Source organism: Drosophila takahashii, chromosome 4 (assembly GCF_030179915.1).
Source record: "Drosophila takahashii strain IR98-3 E-12201 chromosome 4, DtakHiC1v2, whole genome shotgun sequence".
Lineage (NCBI taxonomy): Eukaryota > Metazoa > Arthropoda > Insecta > Diptera > Drosophilidae > Drosophila > Drosophila takahashii.
Window position 1 is genome coordinate 2488995 of NC_091682.1, and position 14218 is coordinate 2503212.

Consider the following 14218-nt stretch of genomic DNA (forward strand, 5'->3'; position numbering starts at 1 on the left):
TTTGAGCTATCGGAATGAAACTTTCCCAAAAGTCTTCTTTCTATTGCAGGTAGTATATATGTCGGAACCGACCGGATCGGACCACTATATCTTATAGCTCCCATAGGAAGGATCGGAAAAAAAAATTGAAAAAATTCTAGCTTCGGTGTTTTCTCAAATATTACCTCCTACTCTTGGGAATATTATCTATATCAATATTTGTCTTGATTAAAAAACGGTCAGTAGCAAATTCCACTCAGAACGGATTGACCTAAAAATCTAGAAAAATCACAGTAATTACTAAAATAATTAGGGGCCTCGTAAGGGGTACTTTTTAAAACAAAAAACGACACCAAAGTGCCCCAAAATTCGATTTGTTTTTTTTTTAAATTCTTTCTTTTGCCATTTCTCTGTTATAAATGTTGTTAAAATGGTTCAAAAATGTGATGTTCATAGTCTTATGGCATACCCGCAAATAACTGCATTTAAATTTCTTGGAGGTTCAGCATCCTTAACCGAGTCCCCAATATTTTCAAATTTGGCTAACCTGATGTGACGTCACGCGTCCCCATATGTTTGTATGTATGTTCTGCTGGCGCATGTATGTATGTACATTAGGGTGGTTTTTTTTTGTATGAAAAATTCTAAGGTCTTACTCTCACCGCCTTATACTTTGCGCATTGGTGCATTTAAGACATACCAAAAAGAAAAAGTTTAAAAAAATGCGATTTAGTGCTTGCGCATTGACCTTTAAGTTTATCACTCATACGTACTGTTGCCCTTGATCAAATATTTTAATTTCATATAGATGGCGTAGACTTGTCATTACTTAATGAGTCTAAACATAAAGGTGACTTTGTCACCTTTACAAACGGCTAAAGAAAAATAAAATCGTTATGGCTATAGAAGTTCCAATATTTAAGGGAGTAGCACCACAGAATCAAACAAATTTTTTTTTTATTTATTGCCCCCAAACTATATGCAGAATATGTGGATAAAAAGCTATTAAGATAATTTTAAAAGAAGTAACATGAGGTGAGTAAGAGTAAGAGTATATCGTGGCCAAAAAACACTTGCTAGGGTTTTATAACAAGTTTAGAACCCAAGTCGAAACCTAAATTTTTACTTTAGTTTGTTTTCGTAGTCTAATGCAAATTCAGGTGAATTACGTGGACTATTATTCAAAAAAATCGTCTACATCTACATTTATTGAATCCTTCATACCTAAATAAAAAAAGACAAACAAAACAATAAGTTATACCGAAAATTCATAAATTTATTTATTTTGTCCCTGCATTATAGGGTATAGGGTATTGTAATTTCAGTCAAAAGTTTGCAACGCAATAAAGGAATGATTTTCGACCATATAAAGTATATATATTCTTGATCAGCATCACCAGGAGAGTCGATCAAGCCATGCCCGTCTGTCTTTTCTTGTTAAGCCGTGTTATCCGTCAAAGGACGTACTCGAATTTCCTTGCTCTCCCATACGCTAACCAGCATTTTTGCAACAAGCTGAGCACTTTTAGATAAGGTTTGCTTCAGAAGAACTGTCCTGCAGAGCAAAAAGGACAGTACGGTCCTCTTTGACGGCAAAGTTTCTTCTTAATCAAAATTGAAATTCAGCCAAAAAAAAGGTGCTCTCAATTTTGTTAACGATTATGAACGAAATCAAATATTTGACAAGTGTAGATATGGGAAAAGATTTGCCTTCCCAAAACTCATACTGGCTTACGTGACGTATGAGTAATCTTTTTGGAAACTTTAAGACCATTGCGCAAGCCCTTAGACTTAATTTAAAATTTTTTGGATTTTAGTTTGTTCTTTTGCGCAAATATCTTGTGTTTAAAAGGGTGAGATAAAAAGGGGAAAATGAAAATACCACAGCCAAAAAAAATCGATTATATCGCAAATCTTTTCTTTTGCGCCTTTTTCTTAAGTAAACGTTCAATTTCAAAATATCGGTAGACCTTACAGAAATCCCATTAAGCTGAATTTTACAGTCGAAATTTTCCTTAAAATGGATTCTGTTTTTTTAAATGCAAAAGACCGATCAGCAAACTATTTATTAGTTTTCAAATGTTGAGTTATCGACAAACTTTGGATTTGTAAAAAACAAAAACAAACAGTGATTTGCTCTGCTATGTACACACACACGCACAAAATAAATATATAAAAAAATGCGTATTTTACACTCACAGCCATTAGATACATATGTATATGCGTGTGTACGTTTGTGTGTGTGCATTGCAGCTGACTAAGGAATTGAGATTCGCTCAAATTCAAATTCAAGATAATACTGATATCCTTTTGCTAAAAGAATATTTCATTTACATTTCCACAACATACTTACATAAGACATTTTGTAACCGATTTTTGTGAACAAAAATTCAAATCGCATTGATAATATTAAAAGAACATTAAATATTCAAACCAATTGATTCTCTTGCTCTTTATTACACGTGCTCATATTGTTTAAACAAATTCAAATGTTTAAACAATTTGATTCACGGCTTTCCCGCCCACCTGCCTTCCCTATTATTAATATAATTCTAATCAAGGTGAAAAATTAATGTGAAAACAAAAATACTGAAACAAAATATCAATGATAAAATAATTTGGAATTGCCTTTCTTGATATCTTTTCTTAAATTAGTCAAATACATAAAGCAAAACATTGCTCCGCATATTTGTTTCCCTTATAATAGTTGTCTTCTGTGGATACCTTCCAAAAACCCCCCGGTAGCAAATTCGCCAAGAGTATTTGGTTTGTAATAGTTTAAATAAATAGTTTAGAAAAATAGAAATAGAAAATACAAATAGAAAAGGTAGAACGAGGTAGCAAGGCCAATATCAACAGGATTTGTTTTAAGGAACCGATGAAATAAAAAAAAGCCTAAAATTATCCTATCTCTGGCATTCATTTTTTTAAAATAAGAATTGGAGACATTAATTTTTTTTTAACTGTCGAAGGATAAACATCTCATCACATTTTGAAGCGGTTGTAACATTTCAAGGCGAACTTAGATTAAAAATATTCCCTCAAATTTTTTAAATCTTAATCAAAATTATTATATTGGTTGTTGGAGAGCTATGTAAAACTTTTAGCAATTTTTTGTAAGAATACAAGTTTTTTTCCAGAGTTCAACGCTAATCGATTTTGAATTGAATTACAAACTTAACGCGGCGGGATAATCCATATTTTGGCAGTTTTTTGCTTTGTTTTCGATAAAGTACTGCTTTGAAATTCATATTTTTGCACTCTTAATTCCTACAAAAAAATGCATAAATTTATCTGGGTAAGAGCGAGACAGCAATAGTCAAAACTCTCCGAAATTGAAAAAGAGTTTTATCACTATGGACGGCAGTCCATGTAGTGACGAAGCGCACCAGGAGAGTGTGCGAAGGCGACTACTATATATACACGAAGAAATGAAAAACTACTGTGATGGTCCGATCATAATGAATGATACACCTATCAAAAGGTATTGCGAAAACTAACAGGATTGCATACCAAGACTTTAAGAAAATCAATTGGCTTGGGAGAGAGAGCGGTGAAAGGGAAAAAGTGAAAATTTCGAAATTTGGAGCTGTTGGGGCCGGTGGGGATAAATGCCCCCTCGCAATGTTTTAGTTGTATTCCTTTTGAAAATATGAGGGGTCATATGTCCAAATATGTCCGTTCAAAAGTTATAGCCAAAATAAGATTTTCTTCGTCTTCCCAAAATAAAAATTTAATTCTGTTTGTCAGTTTGTCCAAAACATGTTTTTTAAGTTTTAAAAATTTGATATGACGTTCATCACATCAATATAAAAATCTTGTGTTCTACCACTTTTGGAAAAACTCGCTAGTTTAGCGGGAAAACAGCTATAAATAGCTAAAATTCGGAAAGCCGTAACTTCTATACTACTAAAGCTACAGACTTGTGCTCCATCTTGTTTGAAAGGTATTTTTAAATGCTATAAACGCCCTCTATATGCAATTTGTGTAAATGTAAAAGTTAAAAAGATATAAACAAAAGAAATTTGTTTTAAACTTTCTCTTTAGCTTTTTTGTAATTTTCTCAAAAACGGCTCTAACGATTTTCCTTACAAGTTTAAACTGTATAGCCCTTGAGATTCCTTAAATTTTGGTATATAACACATTACTGTAAAAAGTCACGTTTAAAAGTTATTTTTATACGAAAATATCCACTTTTGCCAGCTCGAACAACTAACGCTCCCTGAGTATTGAATTTTGTGTGAGGGTATCCGAACTGTATTTTCGGGTCATGGAATCAGTAAATGTGCACTTAAGAGTTCCATATAGGAATCTTTTGTTCTACGACTTTTGGAAAAAGTCGCTACTTTAGCGGGAAAAAGCTAGAAATAGCTAAATTTCGTTAGTTTGTAAGTTCTACACTACTAAAGGTACAGACATGTGCTATAACTCGTTTAAAAGGTATTTTGATATACTTCAACGCCTTTTTAACTTAATTCGTTTAAATACAATGGCTTCCAAATTATTGACCAATTTAAATTTAAATGTATATATTAGCTCCTATGAGAGCAAATGTAAACAAACAAAAACTTCTGATATCAAATAAAAACACCTCTTAACGAGGTAAAAAACTAGTGACGATCGCACCTTCAACATACAAAAGTTCTGATATCAACATTTGTGACGAAAAATTGTTACACTCGTCATTAAATACACTTTCTAAGTTTTTCTTTTTCGGCACGCTGCAATAGAAAATGCCTGTGAAGGGAAAAAGGCTGGAATAGTTTGCTGAGGCGGGCCGAATGAGAAAATATTAGAAAGTCTATTTAATGACGAGTGTAATAATTTTTCGTCACAAATGTTGATATCACTTTTGTAACTTTTGTATGTTGAATGCGCGATCGTCACTAGTTTTTTACCTCGTTAAGAGGTGTTTTTATTTGATATTTTTAACATGTAAATTTAATCAAATTCGTATCCTATCTATTTTTTTCTTTGAGAAAATTTTTTTCAAATAATGTTTCTAGGCTTTAATGGCAATGGATTGGAAATTTAATTACATGCTCAACGCAGTATTACATTCTATATTTAATGATAATATGTTTTGGACAAAATACTAATGTTTTGAATGAAATTAGTGTAAGGATTTGTGCCGAAAAAGGAATCTGTTTGTTTCTGTTTTGTCCATCTGTTAACTTATCAAACAATCCATAATAATTTTAAAAAGATTTAAAAAAACACAAGTTTTTTTAAGTAGTTTTCAAAGTACAAAATATTTTTGTTTTTACGGATATCAAGGGAAAAAGTTCTAATAAAATCTTTTCTCGGTTTATAGAATAAAAATTAGGAATTTTTTAAATTTAAAATAAGTAGCAAAGATATAGCAATGCTTAATTTTCAATTTTAATTTCCGCAGGCGTAGCTGCGGGCTACAGACCCTGCTAGTTTTTTATATGTTTCTGAATTTCGAATTAAATATTTAAAAAATCGGATCACTTTATCTTATAGCTGCCATAGGAGCGGTCGAAAAATTAAATGGAAATTATTAGGAAAAAAATTATATCTTTGTTGATTTTTATTACATTCTCTTTTACTCTGGGATGTGACTATTTTTAAATATTTCCAAATTTTGATTTTAATTTTAAAAAGATCGAGCTACTATATCATATAGCTGCCATAGAAACGATCGAAAAATTAATGTGAAATAATATAAAATGTAACATTTTTGCGATTTGTAAATTAATAGAATGATCTGTAAGGGTATAAAAGCTTCGGCTTGCCAAAGCTAGCTTCCTTTCTTGTTATTTATCTTTTCGTTACCAAAAAAAATATTTCCTCTAACTTCATAAATCGTAACCAAAATTATATATATATATTGGTTGTTGGAGAGCTATCTTTTAGAGAAAGAGGTATGTTTTTGCAATGTTTTGTTGAATTTTTTTAGAAGAAAACAAGTTTATTTTTTAGATTTACACGCTCAACCCAGTATGATATTTTATATTTAAACAATATGTTTTGGACAAAGTACTTATGTTGTGAAGAAAATTAGTGTAAGGATTTGTGTTTGTTCTGTCCAGCTGATAACTTACGCAAGCAATAAGAATTATAGGAATTTTTTCGCAAGTTTTTTATATGTCTTAAGTAGTTTACATAGGACCAATATATTGCTGTTTTTGCGAAAACTAAAAAAAATTTAGTTATGATAAAATCTTTTCGCGGCTTATAGGCTAAAAATAAGGAATTTTAAATTTAAAAACAAGAGAGAAAGCTATAGTCGGGTTCATGTCGCGACTATCTAATACCCGGCACTCGGCTAAAAGGGAATGAGAAGGAGATGGATATATAACATTTTTTTGATTGCGTATAACTTCTTAATGAATTTTCCGGTTTGAAAAATGTTGATTGCGTATAACTTCTTAATGAATTTTCCGGTTTGAAAAATGTCCTCTACATTTCGTTAGGTATAAATATACACACCAAAATTGCATTTATACTTCTCGGAAATTTTTAAAGGTGTGGGCGCCAGACACATTTTAAAATCGTTAGTGGGCGATTGTGGGCGATAGAGGGGGCGTGGCGCTCGGCTGAAATAAACTTGCGCTGCATAGGAAGTCCAAGAATATGTGTGAAAAATCACAACCTTCTAGCTTTTGTAGTTTCCGAGATCTCAGCGTTCATACGGACGGACAGACGAACATGGCTATATCAACTCGGCTGGTGACCCTGATAAATAATATATATGTACTTTATAGGGTCGGAAACGCTTCCTTCTACCTGTTGCATAGTTTTGCACGACTTCAATATACCCTTTTACTCTACGCGTAACGGGTATAACAAAAAAAAAAAATAGATTATTCGTTCGTATTAAGTAAGTAAAAAATATATTCACGTAAATTAGATTTCACTGTAAGAATTAAATAATCTAAACTTCTGTCTTAAACGTATTTCATAATTTCATAAGAACAGATTTAAAAAAATTAAATATAAGTATGCAATCACGTTTTTTGTATTTTATATGTTTGACGCTCGCTTGTTTGCTTGTACATATGTGTATTTATTTCACATTAACGCATGATGCCATACCAAACGGTCGCGTTGTTGCCTAGCCGCTATAGATAGACACAGATGATATCGAATCCCACTAGCACTAACACACAGGCGATCAAATCGATCCGATGCGCCACGAACTTAACGACGAACAGAAAACCGCCCGTCAGCCGATAGCCACACTAGCAGTCTGCAAATAATCTAAAGAGCAGACGTGAAAACATATTCACACAACACACTCGCACCCAATAATAATGCCGATACTCACGAAGATCACTTATGCGGGCCTCAAATATATACATATGAGGGAGCAAACATGGTGAATTGAATGAAACAGAGGTCTTGCAACCCGATAAAAAAACATTTTAACAAATAAGAGGTTTGCAACATAAAAAAATAATTACGATGCTTTTTAAGCGATCTTATATATTGATTGCTTGTTAGCACTGAAGTAGTAATTTAACTTTCTTTTAACTGGAAAAGTATTTAAAATGTACGTATTTCTCTTAATTCCTCTTATATTAGTTTGTTTAAATCATTCAAAAATTTCAAGTCTTCAGAAAAAGTCGTTGTTTTTTTTGGAAAAAAAACTCACTTTTGACAAAAAAAACGAACTTTTCCATGCATGCAGTTTCTAAAAGGCTAAAGATAAAGACATGTGCAACACCTCATTTGGAAGGTATTTAAAAATGCTAATCATTTCCAAACATAATTGCTCTGCATACAATAGTTTCGAGATTATAGTTAAAAAATATGTTTATAGGAGTTTTTTGGCTATTTTTGCTAAACTGATCACAACGACCTGTAGTTCCCGACTTCCTGACTTACCACTTACCAAACTCGACCAAAAAACACATATTTCATCTTTATCGAGCTGCTGCGCTGCCATTAACTATCCAATCATATTGATTTGTATGGGAAAGTTAAGCTCTGATCTATTGACTTTAAAACTAATCGAAAACTGATGTGTCGGATATGTGCAGAGCTGAAAGAAGAAATTCAGACTACCGACTATCTAATACCCGTCACTCGGCTAAAGGGAGTGCGAGGGAGATGGATATATACAATTTTTTTGATTGCGTATAACTTCCTAATGAATTTTCCGGTTTGAAAAATGTCCTCCACATTCAGAAAGGTATAACACAACAAAATTGCATTTTTACTTCTCAGAAATCTTTAAAGGTGTAAGCGCCAGACACATTTTAAAATCGTTAGTGAGCGTTAGAGGGGGCGTGGCACTCGGCTGAAATAAACTTGCGCTGCGTAAGAAGTCTATGTGTGGAAGAATATGTGTGGGAAATCTCAACCTTCTTGCTTTTGTAGTTTCCGAAATCTCAGCGTTCATACGGACGGACAGACGGAAATGGCTATATAGACTCTAGTGACCCTGATAAAGAAAATATATACTTTATAGGGTCGGAAACGCTTCTACATACTTTTGAACGAATACAATATACCCTTTTACTCTACGAGTAACGGGTATAAAAACCATCGAAAAAAGGTAAGTGGTATTTTCGTGATCTGGGGCTCCAGCACTAACAGAATTTGCCATTACTTGCTGGGGAGCATTTTGGAACTGGTTTTATCTTTCCGATTTCTTCAAAACAATTTACAATTTTAGGGCTAGTACTCAACCCAACAAAAAGTCGTCCAAAACAAAAACTTCACATGAAACAAAATTTTTTGACGTTGTTATACCCTTGCAGAGGGTATTATGATTTCAGTCAGAAGTTTGCAACGCAGTGAAGGAGACGTTTCCGACCCCATAAAGTATATATATTCTTGATCAGCATCACTAGACGAGTCGATCTAGCCATGTCCGTCTGTCCGTCCGTTTCTACGAAATTTTGAAATGTTAAAGAAAAGCTATATCCCTCAGAGAAGAAGATTAATAAAAAAAAACAAGAAAGGAAGTTAACTTTGTAACTTTCTACAAAGTTACAATAGTTTTTCTATTATTTTTTTGATTATTCCTATGGGAGCCATAAGATATAGTGGTCCGATCCGGCTCGTTCCGACATATGTACTACCTGCAATAGAAAGTCGTGATAGCTTTAAAACTGAGGGACTAGTTCGCATGGAAACGGACAGACTGACAGACGGACATGGCTAGATGGACTCGGCTATTGATGCTGATCAAGAATATATATACTTTATGTGGTCGGAACCGTCTTTTTTACTGCGTTGCAAACATCTGACTGAAATTATAATACAGTCTGCAAGGGTATAACAACAAAGATATAATTTTTTTCCTATTAATTTCCATTTTATTTTCCGACCGTTCCTATGGCAGCTATATTCGATTTTTTAAAAATTTTATTCAAAAATTTTATTCGACTCGTCTAGTGGTGCTTATCAAGAATATATATAGGGGAGAGTGGGGCGATTTCGGCAGAATTTTTTCAAACCTATTTTTTGTCCATCTTGAGACACGTTATCATTTTTGTATTTTTTTTTGTTGAATGCGGTTAGCACCGAGCTTAAAAATGTGACATTCCCCTTTTTTTTTAATTACCTTGCTGATTCATAAAAAATTGAAAAGTAAAACCAATATACTGGGGCAATTCCGCCACATAGGGGGGTAAAATCGCCACACCACTGGGGCAATTTCGTCACCTGAAAAATGTAGGGAATTTAACGCCTGTAAATATGCTACACTGATCAAGCGTACCGTTTTTGTTGACGTCCTATATTTGTTGCTGCTGCCGGTAGTCTGTTCGTTAGCCAGCTCGTCAAATAAAAAATATGTATTTAAAATAGGTGCGAATTTACCCTAAGCATAGGGTGGCGAAATTTCCCCACAAAGTACTTTTTTAGAAATTATTATTTTTCTTCCGAAATTAGGCTCGAAGTTAAAAAACACTAACGCAGAAATGCACATTATAGCACTGTGTACTATATATCCTTATCCTTTTCAATTGTGGCATACAGAAAAAATTTCTTCGAGAACTAAATGTAGCCTTTGAACTATTAAAAAACACATTTAATATTATTGCTTAATTATCTTGGCCTTCTGTGCAAAAAAAAATGCATTGGTTGTGCCACGCCGTCTTGAAGGACTAAAACAAAAAAATTATATATTTTCACGACTTATGGATTCCGATATATTGCAGGTGACGAAATTGCCCCACTCTCTTCTACTTTATAGGGTCGGAAAAGTCTCTTTCACTGCGTTGCAAACTTCTGACTTTAATTATAATACCCTCTTCAAGGGTATAAAGACTTAGTATTTCCTTATGCGTTTCCCATTTAAGGGCTGGTATTCAACCTAACAAAAACTTTATATGAAAAACAAGATATTAATTTTTCGCTTCAACTGATCCCCACACCAGGACTATTCCACTATACTCCCACCACAAAGCTTATTTAAACCGTAAAGCAAGTAAGTGGGAGTATCATTGTGGGGTCTTCGTCGAGGGTATTATGCTTCGTTATCATTATAAGACCATATTAGAACATATTTTAAAAGCATATGGGTAATTCTCTGCTGTCGCTCGCGATGTTCGTACGCTTTTCAGGTGAGAAAATACCATCTTCCAGTACTTTTTTTCTTTTGGCACTATGCTCAAATTAAAGGTCTTGATTAGCACTAAAATATGTGCTAGGGCTGACTGTGTGACATTTTTCGTTTTTAAGATATATAAAGATACGAAGACTTTCGCACGCGACACCAATAGAAGTTAGAGTAAAAGGGTATTCGTGCAAAAGTATGTAACAGGGAGAAGGAAGCGCTTCCGACCCCATAAAGTATATATATTCGTGATCAGGGTCACTAGCCGAGTCGATCTAGCCATGTCCGTCCGTCTGTCCATACGAACGCTAAGATCTCGGAAACTACAAAAGATAGAAGGTTAAGATTTCCCACACATATTCTTGGGCTTCTTACGCAGCGCAAGTTTATTTCAGCCAAGCGCCACGCCCACAATTTCCCACTATTGATTTTAAAATGTGTCTAGCGCCCATACCTTTAAAGATTTCCGAGAAGTATAAATGCAATTTTGTTGTGTATATTTATACCTATCAAAGTGTAGAAGACATTTTTCAAGTCGGATCATTAATTAAAAAAATCAAAAAAAGGTTATATATCCATCTCCCTCGCATTCTTTTTAGCCGAGTAACGGGTATTAGATAGTCGGGACACGAACCCGACTATAGCGTTCTCTTTTGTTTGACATCCTGCTTTACTTTCGATTGTAACAAAACCTGAAGGAATATATAGTGTTTTTATTTCTTTTTTAAAATGTATTTATTTTGGTTACAAATATTTAATTGGTTGGTTTTTTTTATTGGCATTGTCACACTTTACATGTCGCACGCGACAGTTTTTTCCGTCATTTTATTAGATGGTTTTTAACGTCAAAAAACTATTTGAGAGCCATTTTAAAAAAATATCAGAAAATTATTTTTTGCCCATATAACAGGTATTGTCCTGGAAAAGTATCCAAGGATACTCAAATTACTTAGCTTAGTTGAGAATCCATCTAACTAGAATCAAATATCATTGCAAAATCATATAGAAATATGTATTTTTCAAGTTTCACGCTTTTTGGCTTGGTTAACATTCCTAGAGAATTGGCCATATGTGGATAATGATACTAAGCATACGGCGCATATCCTAAAGTGGTATGGTCCCCACTAGTTGCTCTCATTATTATAAGGCCTGAACATACAAATTATAGAGCAGGTTTTGGGTAATTTTAAAGCGAAAATTTTCGAAAGTGCATATCACTATGGACGGCAGTCCATGTAGTGACGAAGCGCACCAGGAGAGTGTGCGAAGGCGACTACTATATATACACGAAGAAATGAAAATCTACTGTGATGGTCCGATTATAATGAATGATACACCTATCGAAAGGTATTGCGAAAACTAACAGGATTGCATACCAAGACTTTAAGAAAATCAATTGGCTTGGAAGAGAGAGCGGTGAAAAAGTGAAAATTTCGAAATTTTGAGCTGTTGGGGCCGGTGGGGATAAATGCCCTCCGCAATGTTTTAGTTGTATTCCTTTTGAAAATACCCGTCGAATGAGGGGTCGTTTGTCAAAATCCGACGCTCCGTTCAAAAGTTATAGCCAAAATAAGATTTTTTTCTTCTTCCCAAAATGAAAATTTCTGTTTGTCAGTTTGTCCGCTTGTCAGTTTGTCCAAAATATGTTTTTTAAGTTCTGAAAATTTGATATGACGTTCATCACATCGATATAAAAAACTTTTGTTCTACCACTTTTGGAAAAACTCGCTAGTTTAGCGGGAAAACAGCTATAACTAGCTAAAATTCGGAAAGCCGTAACTTCTATACTACTAAAGCTACAGACTTGTGCTGCATTTCGTTTGAAAGGTATTTATAAATGCTATAAACGCCCTCTATCTGCAATTTGTGTAAATGTAATAGTTAAAAAGATATGAACAAAAGAATTTTTTTTTAAACTTTCTTTTTAGCCTTTTTTAAATTTTCTCAAAAACGGCTCTAACGATTTTCCTTACAACTTTAAACTGTATAGCCCTTGAGATTCCTTAAATTTTGGTATATATCATGTTACTGTAAAAAATCACATTTAAAAGTTATTAAGAAACGACAATAGCCACTTTTGCCAGCTCAGAACAACTAACGCTTCCTGAGTGTTGAATTTTGTGCGTGGGTATCCAAACTGTATATTAGGGTCATGAAATCAGTTAATTTGCATTTAACAGTTTCATATAGGAATCTTTTGTTCTACGACTTTTGGAAAAACCCTCTACTTTAGCGGGAAAAAAGCTAAAAATAGCTAAATTTCGTTAGTTTTGAGTTCTACACTACTAAAGGTACAGACATGTGCTATACCTCGTTTAAAAGGTATTTTGAAATACTTAAACGCCTTTTTAACTTAATTTGTTTAAATACAATGGCTTACAAATTATGATTGACCAATTTAAATTTAAATGTATATATTAGCTCCTATGAGAGCAAATGTAAACAAACAAAAACTTCTGATATCAAATAAAAACACCTCTTAACGAGGTAAAAAACTAGTGACGATCGCACCTTCAACATACAAAAGTTCTGATATCAACATTTGTGACGAAAAATTATTACACTCGTCATTAAATAGACTTTTTAATGTTTTTATTTGATAGTAAAACTACAAGAGAGAACGCTATATTCGGGCGCCCTGACTATCAGATATCCGTTACTCAGCTAAAGGGAGTGCGAGGAAGATGGAGATATAAAACTTTGATCGGGCATAACTTTAACGAATGGTCCGATTTAAAAAACAAGAGAGATCGCTATAGTCAGGTTGGTGTCCCGACTATCTAATACTTCACTCAGCTAAAGGGAGTGCGAACGCTGTACTCGGGTTGGTGTCCCGACTAATAATCGTAACTCAGCTAAAGGGAGCGCGAGGGAGATAGATATATATTGACAATTTTGAATGCGTATAACTTTTTAATGAATGGTCCGATTTGAAAAATGTCTTCTGCATTTCGATAGGTATAAATATACACAACAAAATTGCATTTATACTTCTCGGAAATCTTTAAAGATGTGGGCGCAGGACCCATTTTAAAATCGTTAGTGGGCGATTGTGGGCGTTAGAGGGGGCGTGGCGCTCGGCTAAAATAAACTTGCGCTGCGTAGGAAGCCAAAGAATATGTGTGGGAAATCTCAACTTTCTAGCTTTTGTAGTTTCCGAGATCTCAGCGTTCATACAGACAGACAGACGGAGAGACGGACAGACGGACATGGCTAGATCGACTCGGCTAGTGACCCTGATCAAGAATATATATACTTTATGGTGTCGGAAACGTCTCCTTCACTGCGTTGCAAACTTCGGACTGAAATCATAATACCCTCTGCAAGGGTATAAAAAGTTAAGTCAATCGGACAAATAATTAAATAATCGAAGCACGCCATTTTTTGCGCTTTACAGCACAATTCGTGCGTTAACAGCACTCTGTAATTGTTTCTCGTTCAGATAAATTGAAGCAGTCGAGAAAGCGGATTTGCTTTTACGAACAGTTTATATAGTCTTTAAGTTTTTCGAACAGATAGCTAACAGGGACTTTGACAGGGACTTTAGAAAGCGGCCCTTAACCGATCGTTTTCAAATTTTTCGCATATTATTCTGCATAAAAAAACCCGCCCCCTGGGAAGCGTTTTTTTTTTTTAATTTTTTTAACTTTAAATATATTTTTTTAAGCCGAAAGACACATTTTATAGGTGAAAAATTTTTTT

The 14218-nt window shown here is 34.0% G+C and overlaps 1 protein-coding gene across 4 annotated transcripts in view; it reads right to left on the reverse strand.

Annotated features, from left to right (window-relative positions):
- eIF4G1 (eukaryotic translation initiation factor 4G1) overlaps positions 1 to 14218 on the reverse strand; it is a 41936-nt gene that overhangs the window by 13580 nt on the left and 14138 nt on the right. The window lies entirely within an intron of this gene.